Genomic DNA, 19,970 nt, shown 5'->3' on the forward strand with positions numbered 1-19,970 from the left:
GAAGGCAGGAAAACAGGAGTGAAAGTAAAAAGAAAGAAAGAGGAGTCGTATTGGAAGGCTGCGGAGTAATTTGCATGTTTAACATGCACTGAAAACGAACAGCACACCGACGCCTGTCCGTTTCGCCTCCATTGAAACGCAGCCGCTGGTCGTCAGGTTCGAACTCGGGTCGGGTACTCCGTCCCCGCTGTATTTGCAGCGAATCCTGATTTTGACAGACTTCAATTAACCACGCTCAAATTTAGAGACCTCCATTAAATGTGCAGTTATCTCCGAGGCTACCAAAAGTTTTTCTCGCAGCACATAAAACATTGCGCTGTTTAACTCGTTGCGCAAAGCTGACAATAAAGAAAACTTATGGGCCAACGCTATGAGTCGGCCAGTTGGTCAGCATCGGTGATGTGCGCACGTGATTGAGCTGGCCAGGAGCCCACGATTTCACAGTGGAGGGGTGAGTGGACAGCTCCGCGGACGCTGGGAGAATGCGGTTCCCGGGAATTCGAAAGTTCCACGGAGCGGCGTCGTTCCAGCGGCGTCTGATTCTCATTCTCCTCAGCTGCGGCCGGGGGCAGTCCCCGTTATCTCTCCCTCTCTCTCGCCAGCATTCGCCGAAGCAAGCCAGGCGAAGAGGAGGAGGGGCATGAGAGAAGAGCCTAATGTTAAATGAAACGCGCAATAAGATGGGCTAAGAACGATTCTTGGGCAAGCCGAGCGACGGGGAATAACTTTTCTCAATTCCTTTTTTTTTTTTTTTTTATTGCTTTAAGTCGCGGGAGTCAAGGTGCCATGATGAAACTGAAGCCCCCTGATCGAGTACAATAAACGCTTTAATCAGCAGCCTTGCCGCCCATTGAAAACGGGGGGCAAGACTTTTTGTTTCTCTTTTTTCTTTTTCTTCGCGCTGATTTTCTTCTTTTGTCTCTAATGTCGCCATTTTTCGAAGTTAGTCAGATAACTGAAATCGCTCGGTCCAGCCTTCGAAACAGTGCACCAAGGGCCTTTGGTCTGATTTCCTCTAAATTTGCCTGACTTGCGGTGTATGCTTGCACTTGTTCATTCTTGCCCACTTTCTCGCGGTTGGTATCATCACATCTCCACCTTCTGGGGGCTTCGTTTTAGCCAACCACCCATATTCTACGTACCTTTCTGAGGGAAACGCCATTTCATAGTTATTTTTGCTTTTTTTCCAGTAAAAGCTTTTTTTTTTCTTTTGCGTCCATACGGTTAGTTTTCTTTTTCCTTCAGTATTTATGTGCTGTCTCTTTAAGACTTATTAATGAAACAGTTGTACGTGACTTTCGCGCGTGGTCAGCCTGTTGAGTATCGACAGAAGCGGGAAAACTTAAGTTGGCAGTTGAATTTCAGTATCGTATGTATGGTCTGCTGTGAATTTTTCTCCGCGCTGTTTGTTACACAGCCTATACGCAATACCTTCAGGGCGCGTTCCTGTATACTTCGTCGGTAGATTACACATAATACGTCCCAGCGTCTCTTTAAGACGGCAGTGTATAGATTGTTGTTAACTATACTGTTCACAAATGGACGCTCGTCCAATCGTGTGAGCTGAGTGGTAAACCCCGGTGAGGCAGTCGACCCGCGTTCGAACCCCGAACCACGGCGAGTTTCTCCGAATTACGACGTTTCCATGGACGTTAGTGAATAAACTTGATTGAATTAAAACAAAAGCAAAGATAACATACGTGACCTTGTATAGTTTTCCTTGGCAAGCGCATAGCTGCATGCCCTTGAGTCGACCATGATTGGTGAGAACATTTAGTGCGAGCTTAGTTCAAGTGTTCACTAAGTTTTGAGCCAGGGGAAAAACTACGTTAGTCACTCCGACAGTATTCAAGCGAAGCAGCTATAGTTGCCATTTCGGGAGTTTATAAGCTTCTTCGCCAACACGACGAGTGGACAGATATATGGCGGAATAGTTCTTCGCTTTTCCAAAGTAATTATTTTCTGTGTTCCCTTCAGTTGGCCAATTGGCTTCATGTATATATATATATATATATATATATATATATATATATATATATATATAGGTTCGTATACAGACAACATAAATACCCAAGCAAGTAGCAGGGGGGACAGCGGCCGATGTAGCTCAGTTGGTAGAGCACCGGACGCGATATTCGGAGGTCGTGGGTTCGGTTCCCACCATCGGTACGTTGTTTTTTCTTCTACTTTGTGTTTAATTATCTTTCCCCTAAACAGATTACATTACTAATTTCTGTGATTACCCAAGTAAACATTAAAAAAAAAAGACAAAGTACCATCCCCAACGCTTTCCTTGGCCTCGCCGACTGTTGGCTTCTTTCCTTAATATATATATATATATATATATATAATCAGTATTCATGAGCTTTCTCGTCAGAATACTTACTAACGGCCACAACGATGTTTCCTTGTTCTTCTGCTCTTGCTCCTTGTTTATCCGCATGCTTTGTCTCTCATCGCGTCCTTCAGATAATGTGATCTTAATGCTTTTACTCCATGATCGGTCATACTGACTTGATGGAAGTGCCAGCTTTCTTTCAACTGAGCGTAGGGGTACCCGAAGTGAAGATTCGTTACAGCCTATCGGTTGATTTGTGGGGTTTAACACTCCAAAGCGACTCAGGCTATGAGAGACTCCGGAAATTTCGACCACCTGGGGTTCTTTAACGTGCACTGACATCGCACAGCACACAGGCGCCACTCCGTTTTGCCTCCATCGAAAACAGCCTATCGGTTCTTCGAGGTATTTGACCTGTGTGATAGTGCCCACTACTGTATTTATCTTCCGTTACAGCTCCATTCACGCATTTCGCGATGTGTACACAGGGCGACAAACAGCCCATGTTTCTGTTTCCCGACATTGCGTTTGGCTCTTCCTCATCGATGAGTGCATATCCATACATATATCACTTGGATCGGCACCGAAAACATCTTCCCTACTCTAATCCGCCTATCCGCATTTGTATGGATGCTTTATGAAAGCTGTGGGGTGAGGTCCGCCATCATGGCGCTCTGACATCACTTAAATGCCCTCCTTAAGATGCACGGTTTTGTTCTGTGGGCCAAATGTCCCTTGGCTGGAGGATAGATGATTCACAAAGTATTCGCTTCGTCTGGTACACGGGTCGCGCTGTTTTCATGTGTTCCTCCTTTCATCTCTTCCACTTCGCGTTCTGTCGCCGAGGCTCTGGCCCGTTGCGAAGGCGGTCGTCCCGGATATATCTCGCGTAGCGAGACTACCGTTGCCGCACCCGTCGGGCCCCGCACCTTGCTCCGCCGGTTTCCAGAGCCAGAACGTCGCTCCAGCGTACACCTGCGTCGTCGCTGTCGTGGGCGCGCGCGACAGCCCGCTAATTGCGGCGAATTAAAAATCGGGAGATTAAGCCGCTACGCTCCGACTGGTGGAGCGTGCCGACATCCGCCGATGAGGAGCCGGCTTGAAACCAGAAAAGAAAAATAGGCGCGCTTCTTTTTTTCTTTTTTTCTTCACATTTTTCTTTTCTCGTTCGCGGCGCTTGACTCGCTTTTCAGCCAAGCTGACCGCTGTACTGGCGCAGCCTCGATCATGCAACAGCCTTGGGGCGAACATGAAGAAAACGACGGTCCCAGCATGCCGCAGGGCTCATCTTGGCTCGACAACTGCGCAGCTCGAATCACACCCGTACACCGTTCTTCGTGTTTTCCTTTTTCGCGGCTTCTTCGGGGCACCGGCCGGCAGCAGCCACCAACGGCTTGAGTTTCTCCCCAGGAATGCGCGAGCGTGAGATCGGGCTTCGCGAGAGGTGATGCTGCGAGCCTGCCACTTACTCTGCCACATTATCTTACGAAACACGCGAGTATCGCTGCGCAGTATTAGTATTTCACGTCGGATCCGTGATTTGATTCCAGAGATCGATACTGGCGTTTATCAATCCGTCATTCAACAGTGCCGCTGGCTGTGTGAAAGTCGTTTGAGAAACTAGGCGTATATATGAAGGGTCTTCGTTTTTTGGGTTGAAACAACCGTTTTCTGTGCTTCATGTTTAAGAGTGTCTTTTAGAAGGCCTAATCAACCTTGTTGCTTGGAAGGGGCTTGTTTCCTGGAAGTAATATAAATCGTAGGCAAAACCTAAAACGCGAAGAAAAATAAAGCGTTGAAGCGGTCCTTTTTACAAATCAGCACCACTGGTTAAAACCAAAACACCGTCGCATCATTAAAACTCCGCGCTATAGTTTTTTTCTAGGTCACCTGCGTAAAGTGAGCTCTATAGGCTCAGACAACGTTCATGTAGAACACGACATCAAAAAAAAAAAAAAAGTGTACCATTCACGGCACGCTACACGGATCACATAAATGCCTGCATGACTAAGTCAGTCGGATAAACGTGAACTTGCGGTACCGCTTACATGTATTCAGCGGTTACTTGCGACAAAAGAGCATTGCACATTGCACACCTTGCATGCGTTGGCTTCTGATGCACGGATCTATCTCGAAATGGCACCTATCCACCTGGATGTGCCGCAGCAACTGAAAAGCTTCGCATATGCATCTAGACGAAGCGGAGACCTGAGTAATGACTTTCAAACATGTAAACGGAACGTTTTCATGACTAACAGGGTTCTGGAATCAGGGCTAGCTGAGGGCTATGGAACGCACATCCCCCCCCCCCTCCCTCCCTCCCCCTTTTAGTTGTCAGAATACCTTCCGAAATTTTATTAACGATTCATTCCGGGTTTATTCGGCTTTCCTTCGCCCATGCTATTTATACACTGCAGCGATATATTAAAATGTAAACACGGAAATAACAAGAGCGATGGTTTGTTAAAAAAAATGTAGTTCCTTTAAAAAAAGAAACAATTGTTAGTGATTTAGCTACGTTCAAACCTAGGGTGTAGCGATAGCCTAATGCCCTTCACTAAGGCACCTCGTTCTATTTCTTCCTTCTTTTCCTTACGACTCGGTTAAGATGTCCGCGGATAATTGCGACAGACACTGCGCCTTCTGTGTGTACTGTGTGTATCCCTTATTTCGTCCTTGTCTCCTTGGCGCTATACGTTTCCTAAAATCCAACTGCGTCTTTTTATTCCTGTAAATAAATTTAAAACGCCGCTGATGCCTGCAGCACTGAGTCTGCTTATCCATGCTGTGTGTTGCGGCGTTCCAGGAAGCGTCAAATACAGGGGTGCCCGACTTCGATCTCGTACAAATCGTGCTTTCCGTGAAACCCCTACGCGACAAGCTCTACTTGACGAGCGTCGTCATGATACTGCCAAGTTGATACCAGAAATGATGTCTAATGGCACCCTTGTAACGAAAACATGTGATGTCATCTCTGTGCTTGTGAGCTATTACACAGCACTGTTCAGCGATGCTTCTGCTACTCCTAATTCGGACCTACTAGCTAACTTCACAGCTCTTATAATGCCTTTATCAGATGGTGACTGTGCTGTTATCAATGGCCCTTTCATGTTGGAGAAATAGAACAGGCAATTGACCAATTACCTCTCTCTAAAACACCTCGCCCTTGATGGCATATCATGCGAGTTTTGCAAAGCTTTTAAACCCTCGCTGAGCCCTGTTCTGCTGCAGATTTTCGTTTTACGTTTAGATGTAGAGGCTCTTCCTCAGTCCTTTACTATAGGAATCACGCAGTCTTAATTACAAAGGGCATGGTTAAAGAAAAATTGCTCTCAGTGGATGGCTACAGGCTAATCACGTTTGCAAATGTGGACTATAAAACGTTTGCGAAGTCGTGGAGACGTGTATTTTTTCTGTTCCTTCTTTCTCTCCCCCCCCCCCCTCCCTTTCCATTTGAGAATCGTGGAGACGTGTTTTTTATTTATCTTTTTTTTTTTTTGTCATTTGAGATCGGCCCAGCGGTGTGTCGACCTGAAGTCGCGCGCATGCACAGCTGGAGAAAAAAAGATACTAGGAGGGAGCGCCACGGCGGAAAAGTGGAGCCTAGTCATAAAAAATATAATGGAAATCATTACGGGAAATTAACCAGCACATGACACGGCAAGCGGTACCTCCTAGCTTGTTTCAGTTGCGGTTTCGCACATTGAGTTTTATGGTCTCGCAAGCTCCGCTCTGAAGGAATGTTTTCGCTTATACGCGACGCCTGCTCTGGAAACCTGAGGTGCGCGCTGTGAGCAGACGTCGGATGGAACTTTGGGCTTAGACGGGCCGATGTCCTACGGGCTGCCGCCGCCACACAGTGCGTCCGTGTATTTCGCGACGCATAGCTGCGTCCCCTTAACTGCACCATATGAAATGCTTGCGGGGATCGGCCTCACAAAGCCGAAACACAAGGACGAGAGGACGAAGCGCCGATCCCTGCAAGCATGGAATCAAACCAACTATTTCAACAAGCACTGCTATATGAAATGATGCTAGAACTACACGTACATACCGCGCGGGGCTGTCGCGCCAACCCTCTTATGCGCACTCCTCGAGAAACGAAACGCTTGTTTGTCGGGGCATCTGCATGTATTGGTCGGGACGAAAGTCGTCTGTTTCATTTAGGAAATGCAGACATCAAATACGCATTGTTATGCTGAAGGGCAGTTCCCCAGACATGCAACGTTATGTCCAATTCATAGTCTTCCTGACGAAACCGAGGATGAAAAGGCCACCTGCAGGCTGCAGCTCTCATCAGCGTGCCTGTAAACACGGAGTACAATGCAACATTCGTAAACGAAGCAACTTATGTGTTAATGCAAAACGCGCAACTTTCGGTAGTCCACTCCGGTGGGCTTTCCGCTGGGGCACCTTAGTGCGACTTTCCACGTCACCGCGGCTATGTTTGTGTTCACGTGAGTGCCGACGGTGAGGTACGTGCATTCCTGCCCCCTTTCCAGGGATCCCGGATGTCTGCCAAGCGCGGTTCTCAGCCTTCGACGTAACTTGCGCTGCCTGTAAGACAACCCGGGCGTCCAGCATGGCGCCACAAGCAAGCTGCAGTCTATCCCGATGGCGGGGCCGGAGATCAACTGCGCCGTATTCAGGCTGTCATGTAAAAGGAGCGCCGGATGCGACGAAACCCGTTCTCACGGGACCCTAGCTGTCTGGCGTGGACGCGCGTGGCGCCGGAACAGATCCGAACGCTGTGGAATGTGCACGTGTGAAGTGTACTGCGCAGCTCTGCGAGTGCGAGGAAGAACTATGCCCTATGCCGTATAAATTGTCACCCCCCCCCCCCTTATCGTTAACTTCACTTCTGATTAACGCAGCTAGATATTCCTGGTTTGGTAAGGTTATTTAAAATGTCTGGGCGATTGAGGTCAACAGCGAGAAGCGATGAACGACCCATAAGCTTTCTGCCCCTTCGCTAGGAGCTTCATTCTGTTGATTTTGGTTTTTGCGGTGCCGTTTAGCTGCAGTTTTTAAATATACTTTCAGTGTGCGTGCGTGCGTGTGTGTGTGTGTGTGTGTGTGTGCGTGTGCGTGTGCGTGTGCGTGTGTGTGTGTGTGTGTGTGTGTGTGTGTGTGTGTGTGTGTGTGTGTGTGTGTGTGTGTGTGTGTGTGTGTGTGTGTGTGTGTGTGTGTGTGTGTGTGTGTGTGTGTGTGTGTGTGTGTGTGTGTGTGTGTGTGTGTGTGTGTGTGTGTGTGAGAGAGAGAGAGACTATTTTGGCGCTTTAGATAGGAACTCAGGGGTATGACCCAAATTTACACTGGACAATTACTCCGAGAGGAAAAGATTATTTTTCACCCACTACAAGTGCTGCACCGGCGACCCAAAGAGAAGCGGTACAAACACCTCCAACAGGGTTAACGGAGCCTTTGGAGCAGGCAGCCACGTATTCTTGTTTCATCGAGAGCAGTGCTTTCGCCAACGATGTAGATTTACAGTTGAAATATGTTACAGTGTAGATATTACTTATGCATGTGGAAATTAGAGTGACTGAAACAGCAACGGCTTTATTATGCAGAAAAATGACTAAAATGTTTTTTTAGCCACGGAGTATAATACCCCAAAAAATATTCCTAGCTATTCTATTGCAGGCAGGCACGCTGCTGACACCAGTTCCTCCGCACCGCACAGGGAATTCTTTGAAACCGCCTGGAGCTGTTTCTAAAATATTGAAATAGTTGATGTAACCATAATATCTCTCTTATACGGTCGGCTGAACAGTACTGTATCCTCTGAGATCCGTTGCATAAAATCGCAGGCAACTTATTTGCCAAACCGGCCCCCGTATTGCGATAAATAATTTTCGTTTTCTGGTATTTTCTAGCTGTTCTCTCTTGGTTCTCTTCGGTGGAAGTTCTCTTTTTGAGGAGGAGGCCGCTATCTTTGTGATTACAGAGTGGTATGACCTATCGATGCAGGCCAGCGTCTGTTGGCCCTTATAGTGCCAGTGCAAGGAGTGGCCAACGTGTGCTCACGTCGTTCCCTATGGATGACCTCGGGCCGTAATTGTCGATTGGAGTATCTCGAGGAGAGTGGGAGAGTAATAATCATATCTGGAGTGAAAAGTACATATTACTCTACTTCTGAGCTAATGCCCCTCTCACACCTCATAGCAAACTCCATTTAATCTCATGAGCTTCTTATAAGGGAGGCGTTCAGGGTGTCACACAACAGCCCACGAAGAGCGGAGCTCAGGGCAATTCGTGTCGAAACGATTCGCTGATCCCCATCAATGGGAGAGGTTGTCGTTCACTTACAGTTTAAGCATGACCAAATAGTCTAGGAGGCCGATATGGTTTAAATAATATTTCAGCTTGAACGACAATATGAAGCATTATTTTTCCTTCACCTATCCATAGTTTTGAGCTATATAGTTTTCGTAACCAATCCCAACGCTGCCACTCAGTTTAGTTCAGACTGTGCGAGACGTCTGAGTTCCGGGTGGCGATAGCGGGTTGCTGTAGGCCAACAGGGATCTTGCGCTAGATGTTGAAGTGACATAGGGTCGCCCACTGGGCCACTCTATCATATTCATTGGGCAGCCCTTTAGGCCAGCTTATAGCTGCCAACAGGTTACGCCGGCGCAGCTTAAGCCAGGAATGGGTGCTTAAAAGCCGCGCTCTTCATGTTCAGCATGTCCAGGCTTCCAGCATGTTTTCTCGAATAAATATTCCCCCGGAGACGCTGTTGGCAAAGGCCACCTCGTTGATTATTAACGCGCTAGAGTTATGAATTTCGTCTCGCAGATAACCCGGCTTCATCGCCACCGCTGACGGAGGCGATGATCGAAAGCGAAAAATCCCGATGGAAGCATCCCGATGTCAGGAACGTTTGAAAGTATTTACAATTACCGCCAAAATTATAGGGCAGGTTCCTGTATTCAACTGAATTTTTTTAGCTCAATATAAAACTGAATTCAGGTGGACTGAGTTATGATTCGAACTCAGGACCTCCAGTTTGCGTGTAGGACACGAAGCCACGATCGCTCTTTCCTTTTAATACGTGGTATTTATATATTACATGCTGCTATCTACCAGGTCTAAATATATACAGTCGATTTACGAAGCCATCGGCAAGCAACTTAGCTGCGCTATCTTTGCCGAAAAATAAATGTAATGAAAAGGCCGGAAACAATAGATAGAGAGCGGCAACCGATACAATTTAATATTTTTCCTCATAAATACCCTTTGCTTAGAGCATCATTTGGCTAAATTAATTTTGACTGGAACAATAGGCTTGGCGTTGCGGTCCAACGAGCGCGTTTTCAGCAGGCTATGGAGCACAATCAGAAAAATTGTGTCAAAGGTTTTGTAATCACCTTTAGCATAGGTACAAAGTATCGCACAATGTAAGTTTAGAGCACAGTATTCTCCTAGTACCTGCAGCAGCCACCCCCCCCCCCCCCCTTTTCAAAAAAAGGAGAAAAATCAGAGAAATCAAATATACTGAGAATACATCCACCGTTTTGTTGTGTTGTGATCACACATAACATAATGCGCATAATCTGGTATTTAACGCCCGGAAACTGGTAGCTCTAAGTCGGCTCGAGCTGAATAAAGCGATAGCAACGTGGGGTGGTGAAAAACGATGCCTCTTGACGATGTGTCGCGCGATGACCACGCCATCGCGTATCGTTGCCGCTTTGGGGCAACCGCATAACGACGATACTTTCCGGGTATCGCTCTCTCTGTAACCGACGCCATCGCGTTCGATCACTTCGGCCCGTCGGGATAATTATGCTATAAATAATTTTTAAAACTAAACAGTATTGAATATGGTAAACGCACTGATGAGAATTCCTCTGGTAACGCATCGCATTTCTAAAAACGACACAGCGCAGTGGTGCCAAACTGTGCACTGCGGTGCAAGCAGTGATTTTCTCCCACTCATTTCAATTAGAATTACCTGTATCTAGCCACATTAGTCATTATGGGCCTTTATAATATCCTATACTAAGTTTTCACTAAAGTATTGTGATGCTTTCATGAGTATGCCCCGCAAATGAAGCGATCGTCCGCAGGTTCTTCATTGAAAGCGCGCTAGAAAAGCAAGCTTTCCTCTCAAAAATGGATAGAACGGGAGTTGCTTACCCATAAAGCATTCAGTCATTGATTGCTTCTGGGCGACGGGCCGAATTTTCTACAAACCGAGAACTTGAGCGAGCCAATGAGCGGCAGTGCCTTAGCTTAAGTGTGACCCATGTTTTTGGACAATGAGCAATCAAAGCGTTGTAGGGATGAATTGTTTTAGCCTGTATGACGGAATGATACTGCTGACTACAAGAATATTCGTGTCTAGTACGTTATGAGCATGAACCTGGTCACTGTAGTTCGTTCACCTGTCACTTATGGAGCCTCGCTTCTTGCACGCCAAAACTACCAAGCTGTGTAAAATATGTCACATGTCTCATCATTATAGCAACAAAACGGCTACGTATGCTTTTACGATTTTTCTTTCATTTCTTAAACCGCGCTCATCGCTGAAGAAGAACAGCAGTATCAATGGCTGCCTAATATTTTCTTTCTTGAAACTATAGAAATATAGCTCCTCTTTCATCCAGGCAAACAACGAGTAGGTATATAATTTCTTTTTATTTTGAATGCATATCGCGTTTTACATAGCGAATTCTTGCGCCCTCCCCCCAGAAAACGTGAGGTGATTAACGCTGAGACCGGCCCTACCTGCTTAGTGACCTTTAGAAAACGCTCACTTCACCCATAGTCGTACAAGTCGTCTGCAGAAATTGACATACATATTCCCTCTGTGACAGAAAGTAGACCGCTACTAATTTTTGTTACCTTTATTAAAAATTAAACATCAGACCAAACTATAACCTCGATAATTTATGTGCCTGTGGAATGATTAAGTGTAGTCAAATACCGAAAACTGGTTTCGTGTCTAGTCCAGCGTAATAATAAACAAGCTGCGTGCCGCGGCCCATAGTTCGCAAGGGCTGTTTTCTTCTTTTAAAGTATATCATGCTATAGCAGAGGCGAATTCTGCTGAAGATGTGCACTTCAAATCACTTGAGTATATGCCCCCACTTTATAGTTGCGGGAGTTATCCTTTGCAATGGTACATAATAAATTGCTATACTCGTATCACCATATATTTGCCTAAGATCGGTAAATAATTTATGATCAAATTTCTCTTTTGGTTTCTGTTTCAACAGCCAAGCGGTGGATACGACATAAGTGCTACTTTAAGGTCACCTGATGAATAAAAACTGCGATACAATTCCTCCTCCGTCGCAATGGTTAACTATAAAGCTAGAGTGAGGCTGTCTTAAGAATACTAATCGCTACGACTAAAGAAGCAGTGATTAAGTGGCAGTCTTTCATCCTATAGACTTCGCAGTCATATCATCGAAACCGAAGCAGCCGTAAAAAAAAAATGCAGTTATAAAGTATTTAGCGGCCGTAAGCAACAACAACGTGGTTATCCGTGTGTAAGAATAACTTAAGTGGCATTACCAAGAAGAAAAATTAAACCAACACGTCCATGAACCCTTAATTAATAGCGAGTGAGTCACCTGGAAAGAGACGAAACCACGGCGGATCCGTCGTTTCAAGTGGGCGGTTATAATGAGTTGCCTTGTCGTCGTTAGCCTCACTTCCTGCACACAGTTTCTACATGAGGCGAGGAGGAGTACTTCTCGGCGACAAGGGAAGAACATTTCTCCAATCGGCAGACCGACAACAATAAGAGCAGGAGCGCATTCTCCGGTTCCTTCGATAAACTGCTTTACACGATATCCTATGCAGTATGCCTTCTGGCAAGTTTGCGAAATAAAGAGGGAGAGCGCCTGAATAACATATAGGTTCAGATAACGAGGGGGCTTAGTAGCGTATTCTAATAAGAATATCTGGTATATCAGGGCCACACGTTAAGGAATGGGTATGTAAGCGAGCTAGAATTACATGTACCCTAGCGAAGAACCGCAAGGAGAGCCACGCGCGGAGGACTGTCGTAAGATATTTGGGCCTTCCAGCGCCATGCAGGCATACATTTAACTATCTTTTTTTTCTTTCTTTTTTCTTTTTTTTTTTTTTTTTTTTACGCACGACATCGTTGATCGGGCTTGACATCGGTAGGTGACTCGTCATCTTCCTAAAGTCAGCGCTTGCAGATACTTTGTGCTCTAAATCGAGTGGTATATTTCTACTTTCGCGTTATCACCGCTTCCAACTCGCTGTTTCCGCACGCTGCGTCCGAGACGATACTAGAATTCAAGAGGCCACGGGCGGCGTGACAGATAGGCTTCCCTCGATCATTTCGACTCTCCGGCCCATGGGCGATAAACAAGAAACGATAAGGAGCGTTAATGGGTCCCGGCTGGTAATACGGACGGGATCCGTCTGTTAATACGGACGCCTCGAATTATATATACACAGTTTTTCTGGAGTACAAACTTTTTCCATGTATTTAGGTCTCGTTACTATGGAAACTCGTTGTCCGGACATTGGACAAGGAGAAAATGTAGAGATCCCATTAGCGCCCATATATTTTTGCCGCGTTATTGTGGGCAATGTCAAAACAAAACCGTTATACTACTTCAAATAGGTTTTTTTCTTCCGAAGTTTGTGTACAGCACCGTACGTGACCGTATAGTGTCATTGACTGAGTGATTGGGCTTCTCGCTTGTGGTTTCATATTTTACACTGTAAAGTGCTTTACACTGCGTTACATTTTTCGTATTGCGTGAATTCGCGTAGTGAAGAAAACTGCCTGCAGCCTGCGCCTTCTAGAATTCCGCATTCAACAACTTTCAGCCGATTGAATGCTGATATGTAGCAGGGGTTCGTGGCAAATGAAAATTTGCAAAAGTCGAGTAATTTATTCGCGAAACGTCATCTAGAACAATATGCAACTGCATCACATTATTTTCAATTACATCGCATTTGAAGCACAAGGGTGGCTGGGATAATGCGTTTGTAGCTCAATTCTAAATCCTTTTACTTCCATTATGCTTTAAAGCAGACCTTATCCTTCGGGCGTTTTGTTCTTTTTTCCCGAAAAAAAAAAAACATTGATTCGTTTTTCGAACGATTTGCTTTATGCAGAGTTTTGTGCGCGAACTAAAGAGTACATATTAACGAGGCACAACTGTAAAGCCCGCTTGCGTGCCTGATTCGGCATCCAAAGCACTGGAATGGGTTAACAGCTCCCCCAAGCTCTCTGATAACATGTGATCTCGTTAACTCGGACAGACCATCGAAGAATCAGTGCCAGGTCAGCCATGTAAGCTGGCAGCTACCACCTGGCAGCGCCGATCCCGGGATATTTCGTACGCAACAGCAATATCGACGCCGGATTTTGGGAGGAACTGGGCCTTAACGCTCTTCGGTCACTCCAGTGACGGTGGCGCCGCTGCGCGGCCTGTTTTTGAAGCAGAGAGTGGGGATTGTTGTTCACGGCGCAGGCGACTGCGGTGGTTTGAAGCATGAAAATCTATATATATATATATATATATATATATATATATATATATATATATATATATATAAATGAAGGGGAAATGAGGGTGCTCGTTATAATACATGAAGGAAAGAAGCCAACAGTCGGCGAGGCCAAGGAAAGCATTGGGGATTGTACTTTATGTCTTTTTTTTTAATTTTTACTTGGATAATCACAGAAATAAGTAATGTCATCTGCTTAGGGGAAAGATAATTAAACACAAAGAAGAAGAAAAAACAACGTGCCGATGGTGGGGACCGAACCCACGACCTCCGAATATCGCGTCCGGTGCTCTTCCAATTGAGCTACATCGGCCGCTGTTCCACCTGCTACTTTCTTGGGTATTAATGTTGTCTGTATACGAACCTTGATAGTGTTCACCAGCGCCGCCCTCAACCATAGCAGCGGGCGTGGAACGTCCTGTGTTACCACGTGATCAAGAGCGATGGCGAAAGCTGTGCTAGAACCCTCTTACGCTACCTATGGCTTCAAGACTGCCAGAACCGAGACCCCGGTAAGCTACAAGCAGATAAATGAAGGGGAAATGAGGGTGCTCGTTATAATACATGAAGGAAAGAAGCCAACAGTCTTGAAGCCACAGGTAGCGTAAGAGGGTTCTAGCACAGCTATCGCCCTCGCTCTTGATCACGTTTTACTTGACACTGGCGGTAACACAGGACGTTCCACGTCCGCCGCTATGGTTGAGGGTGGCGCTGGTGAACACTCTCAAGGTTCGTATACAGACAACATTAATACCCAAGAAAGTAGCAAGGGGGGGGGGGGGGGGGAGGGACAGCGGCCGATGTAGCTCAGTTGGAAGAGCACCTGACGCGATATTCGGAGGTCGTGGGTTCGGTCCCCACCGTCGGCACGTTGTTTTTTCTTCTATTTTGTGTTTAATTATCTTTCCCCTAAGCAGATTACATTACTAATTTCTGTAATTATCCAAGTAAAAATTAAAAAAAAAAGACAAAGTACAATCCCCAATGCTTTCCTTGGCCTCGCCGACTGTTGCCTTCTTTCCTTCACATATATATATATATATATATATATATATATATATATATATATATATATATATATATATATATATATATATATATATATATATATATATAAAAGTGAAAAATTGCTTCATACTGTTTCCAAGTTTATTTGTAGTCGACGTTTCGGCAGGAGCCCTGCCTTTCTCAAGAAAGGCAGGGCTCCTGCCGAAACGTCGACTACAAATAAACTTGGAAACAGTATGAAGCAATTTTTCACTTTTATGTAACCTCTAGCAACCAAGTACGTCTATTTACTTATCCTATATATATATATATATATATATATATATATATATATATATATATATATATATATATATATATATATATATATATATATAATATTGTGAGCCTTCTGTGGACCTTCTTTCATTTGTGCATGCCATGATTTTCTTCTTTCATTTGTACATACCATCATCATCGTCCCGCGGCGCAGGCTCCGGCGCGCGCCTGGGTTCGTGATCGGATTAAAACGCTAGACAAGGCTTCGCTGTCCTGGCCGTCACAACCTCGCAGTCTCGACCTAGCCTTCTTTTACAATATATATATGCATATATATATATATATATATATATATATATATATATATATATATATATATATATATATATATATATATATATATATATATATATATATATATGTGATATAACATTTTTGCTATTACTTAATGTTCGAATCAATAACTTGTTCGGAGAAGCAAGGATGTTGTTCCTGCCACCGAGAAAAGGTAAACAAACAAAAAAGAAGAAGCCGGGATTAGCTTCGCTGAGCCGGTTTGTAGGATGTCTCGACACAAAGAACCGTATGGGTTCCCAGCGAAGTATTTTGTTTACACCACGAACCGCGTCTTCAGTGAATTCATGCGCAGTTATGTTTAACGGCAACTCGCCTCGAGGGGGGTGGGGTGGGTTAAACATAGCAGCAATAAAGCGAACATGCGTCTATACAGGTGGCGTAATGAGCATGCGTATATCTCGGGAAGGTCACCCCGCGTCCGGCTGAAAAGATGTGCCGTCGTCTGATCGTGCAGTTATTAAAGAAGTAGTCGTTATGACAAATATACTTACTCGCCGCGATGACCAATGCGTTGTCGCAGTGTCCCAATGTTCCGCCAATGTGTTTTCTTCTTAGCGGTCATTGACAAAGTGGTTCTGCTGCTGCTTCAACTGCCTGATAAAATTATCTCACTCGCCGATATAAGCAGCTTCGCAATCATTGCACGTAATATTGTACACAACTCCGAGCTATCTCTTGCGTTCGATCGGGTGATGGCAGTTGAGGATATAGATGTTGCAATGCTTAAGATCATGGCCATGTCTTCTTTGATTCCTGGAACGTATGGTATACTTGCCAGCGTGCTTCTGCGAGCCTTATAGTCAGAGTGTAAATGTGAGTGGAGGCTTTTGGCCGTCTTTAACCTCACTTGCGGGTACCGACGTTGTCAGCACAGTCCTGTCCTATTGACTTTTTCCTGTTTTTTTTTTTGTTTTTTAAGCGATTCGATCGTTTTAGCCTCTTTAGACAGCGCGTTGGTTAAATGGCATGTCAGATGAACCAGTGATAGCGCCGCAGCCCCCGTATCACGAACGTCTTTACAAATGAGTCTGCTTCTTGATAATGACGAGTGCCAAACCCGCGTACAGATGACCTGCACTCTAGGGTGCGTCAACTTGAAGTTTTGGAACTCTGAAAACTTATCTACACGGTATAACATCCACACTATATATATTCCATTATCAGGCTGCCCAGATTTTTCACAAGGTATCTGCGCAACCATCCCTTTGGAGTAATACGCTTCCGGTGGCTTTAACGATTTAGCGGTTCCGGCGAGTACTTGTTCTGCGACATGAACACACAAACACCGGCGATTTATTTATTTTTGTTTTATAATGGCGTCAAATCCACAGCATGTCCTGTAACTAGCGCTGCAGAAGGCAGTAGCATCATTTGCGTGCAGCTTTGTCGGTGCGAAAAGAAGAAACGCAGCGTGCTCTCGGAGTGCCTCAAAGTTTCGGTTTTGCATCACACGACCAAAGTGCAACGCCGATAAGCCGGCTTGCCATTCACGCCTGCAACACGACACTTGGGCGTCGTTCCCGTCGGTCGAGACCCACTGACAGCGTAAAGTTGTCGCGTGCACACACCAACGAGGCGCGGAGTGCGGCCCTCTCCGGAGACGCAAGCAAAGAGCGATCCGCCGAGCCGTGTCGGCCGGCTATATTTAAAACCCGACTGCCGGCGAAGGCCGGCAGCAAGAGCAGCGGTGGCGTCCGGGTCACGTGAGCGCCTGACGCCAAGTTTTCACTCCAGCCAATGAGCGCGCCGCGAGTGATGACGCACCGAGCCGGTCGCCTGACGGCCGTCCCGTTCCGCGGATACCGGCTCTCTGGAGCAGACGACACACAGCAACGCTGCTGCCCGACGTGCAAACACACAGCGGTGCGGCGCCGAACGTGGCCGCTGGTTAATTTTGTTTTTTGATCCGGTTGCACGCGTTGTGTCCCACGTTGCCCCAGGACGGTCCTGATCCCCTGGCGACCGGCCGTGCGCTCTGGTGCCGCAGTGCGTGCGTTCCGTTGGTGCTAGTGTGAATTATACCCCTTCGGAGGAGAAATTGGTGCGGGAGTGACTAAGCGGCCCGGCACATGGCGAACAGTGTTGTGCTGCATTGACCGACCTTCTTCGACGACGGCGTCACGCGAGGATTTAGCCACGGGTCGAGGATAACGAAGTCCACGAACTGGCCACCATTGAGGGCGCCGAAGTCCAAGATTCAGGGAGCGACCTCCCGTCGTTCCAGACGTTCAGGTGAGCTCCGTCACTGGGTCCAGGCAATTTCTGCTGTTGATTTTTTCTTTTTAATATTTTTTCATGCTGCAATAAAGGAATCCGGGGGCTGCGAACTAGCCGATGTGAATTCCCGTCAGGTCGTTGTAGCTGGGAGGCCGTTGCTTGAATGCATGACGCACCGCGAAAGTGTCAGCACTGCAAATCGTTGGTGCACATTGTGACGAACATAGCGACATTTACTTAAAATCTGCCAACTTTGGCCTGCCTAGAATCTAGTTCCTGCGGTGTTAGCCCAAGCACGGCTTATAAAGAAACTATGTTTTTGCATGTGACTAAGCACGCGTTCCCCCTTTCAGCGTTTCGCAGTTTCGTGGCTTATCTTTTTCCTTTACAAATCGCAGTCGGCATCGCACTGACAGAGGGTCGTGCGCTGACTTTCACGGTTCTCAGGAGCAGTGCAGATCGTGCCTCAAGGGCATAATCGTTAACCGTTCGCGCTTTCGCTGCGACCCTGAATCCGTAAAGCCGATTAAAACAGATTTGTGCTGTCTTTGCGCCATTCGTTATCACTCGCTGCTTGCTTTTAAGCCCCCCCCCCCCTTTTTTTTTCTCCTATTGTTTTCGTTTTTCTTTTTTTTTTTTCGATCCCCTTGGACACCGTCCGCACAGCATGAGGCACACAAGGTGTTGTTCCGCGTTTCAGTCGCCACACAGCAGTTGTGTCACACCGGTAACTCACTTCATGCGCCGCGATGGCATAGCTTCACTGGCATCTTTGCACTGCTATTCTCTCGTTGCATCTGGTCACAGATTCTGACTGAACAGCGAATGCAAGATAGTATGCGTTTCTGAGAAGCGCGAGCTGAGATAGACGATTGGTAGCATGGCCGACCCATTGGGCTGCCTTCTGCTCGTTAATGATTACAACCGGGCCCGTCGTCTCGAGAGCGATACTGACGTGAGCATCCGAAAAGTCGTGGAGGCGCGCTTGCCTCCGGTTGCTCGTGCGAAGCCGACTTGCAGGAACTTGTGATGTCGTGCGGCGGAGCGGCCCTCCGCAGCTTCGTATTCTTCCTACTGGTTTGGCTTCTTTGAAGCACAGTGAAGAAATAGACTACTGCGCTGAATTATAGACCGCGTCGGGTCTTTTTTTTTTTTTTTACATGGCTACTAGCAAATGGCATTCCAGTTTCGCATACACGTATAAATGTATTCTTTGACCACACTCGAGAAAAAGAGGCGTGTTTTGCTTGATTGGGGGCTGTTACTGGGGGTCTCTTTATTATTTTGTTCTTTACTATCAACGCTGTCGGATCGGGAGCGATTGACACACTTCCCTAATGCACGGCAGGATTTCCGCTCCATCGGGTTCTTGTCCGCATGCCCCAAAGCAGCGCGCACTTTAGCCGGTCGCCGGAGCTATCTACCGCTCAGCTCTCGGTGCGGTCGGATTAAAGTGACCTTGAGATGTTTCTTACCAATGTGGTCGCTGCTACACCTGTTTCCCATTTCGCAGGGTGGGGTCTTGAACTTTTAGGCCGGTCCGTTGCCCTTAAAGTAACCGCTAGTGCAGTACAGCTTACTCACTCTGCAAGGCTTGAGAAGATGCAGGTTGAGTATGGTGATCTTTTCGGAACGGTTTCATCTGCAGCTAGACTGACTTTTCGTCACAACACTGCAGTCATGTAACGAGCTCATTCGTTTTCACGCTTTTCCTTTTCCGATATTTACTGCCAAGGGAAATGCTTTTCGTGTTTAGATATAGAAAAAAAAAGGAGGAACAGGGCATTACATCCGAGATGAGCCTGCTAGGTGACGGCGGCCGCCTTCATTGGCCGACTTTTTATATTTTCTTTTTCTGAAAAATGAGGCAGTCAGGTACGGAAAAAATTACTTCAACTGCTTCTTCTTTTACATGCTGGCAGTACTTTGGGGGCCAAAACGATAAATCTTCGATGGATGCTGTTATTCTTTCTGTCGGCATCGACTGCTGTTGTTGCTTTGCTTTTTTTTTTCCTACTCTTTCTGGTTGATAGTTTGTCTTCATTACAAGGAGCCTTTAAGGAGCCAGATGTACACACGAACAAAACATGCCGAGAATGACCGATTGCAACGTGAATTGCTGCGAGCTCATCGTAAATATGAAGCCGATGCGAAGCTTCGTACTTTCTGAGTCTTCCGCCTTAGCTGCCCGAAACGATCCGCGTCCAGCAGCGTGGAGGCGTTCATCAGAGTATGGTCCGCCGGAGGTCGAGAATTTCGCCAACGATTTTGAGTACAT

General features: G+C 46.3%; 1 protein-coding gene across 3 annotated transcripts in view; it reads left to right on the forward strand.

Moving 5' to 3' along the window:
• The first annotated feature begins 17,266 nt into the window (after window positions 1-17,266).
• The window catches only part of LOC146193399 (ETS homologous factor-like), a 108,485-nt gene continuing 105,781 nt past the window's right edge, over window positions 17,267-19,970 (forward strand). The window contains exon 1 of one of the 3 annotated variants that reach the window (XM_084602743.1): window positions 17,267-17,707. The gene's annotated coding sequence lies outside the window, so the exon portion shown is untranslated. The remainder of the gene's footprint in view (window positions 17,708-19,970) is intronic. The other 2 variants (XM_084602744.1, XM_084602741.1) reach the window with 2 other exon arrangements.

Source organism: Amblyomma maculatum, chromosome 4 (genome assembly GCF_055883805.1).
Source record: "Amblyomma maculatum isolate TAMU_Amacu chromosome 4, ASM5588380v1, whole genome shotgun sequence".
NCBI lineage: Eukaryota > Metazoa > Arthropoda > Arachnida > Ixodida > Ixodidae > Amblyomma > Amblyomma maculatum.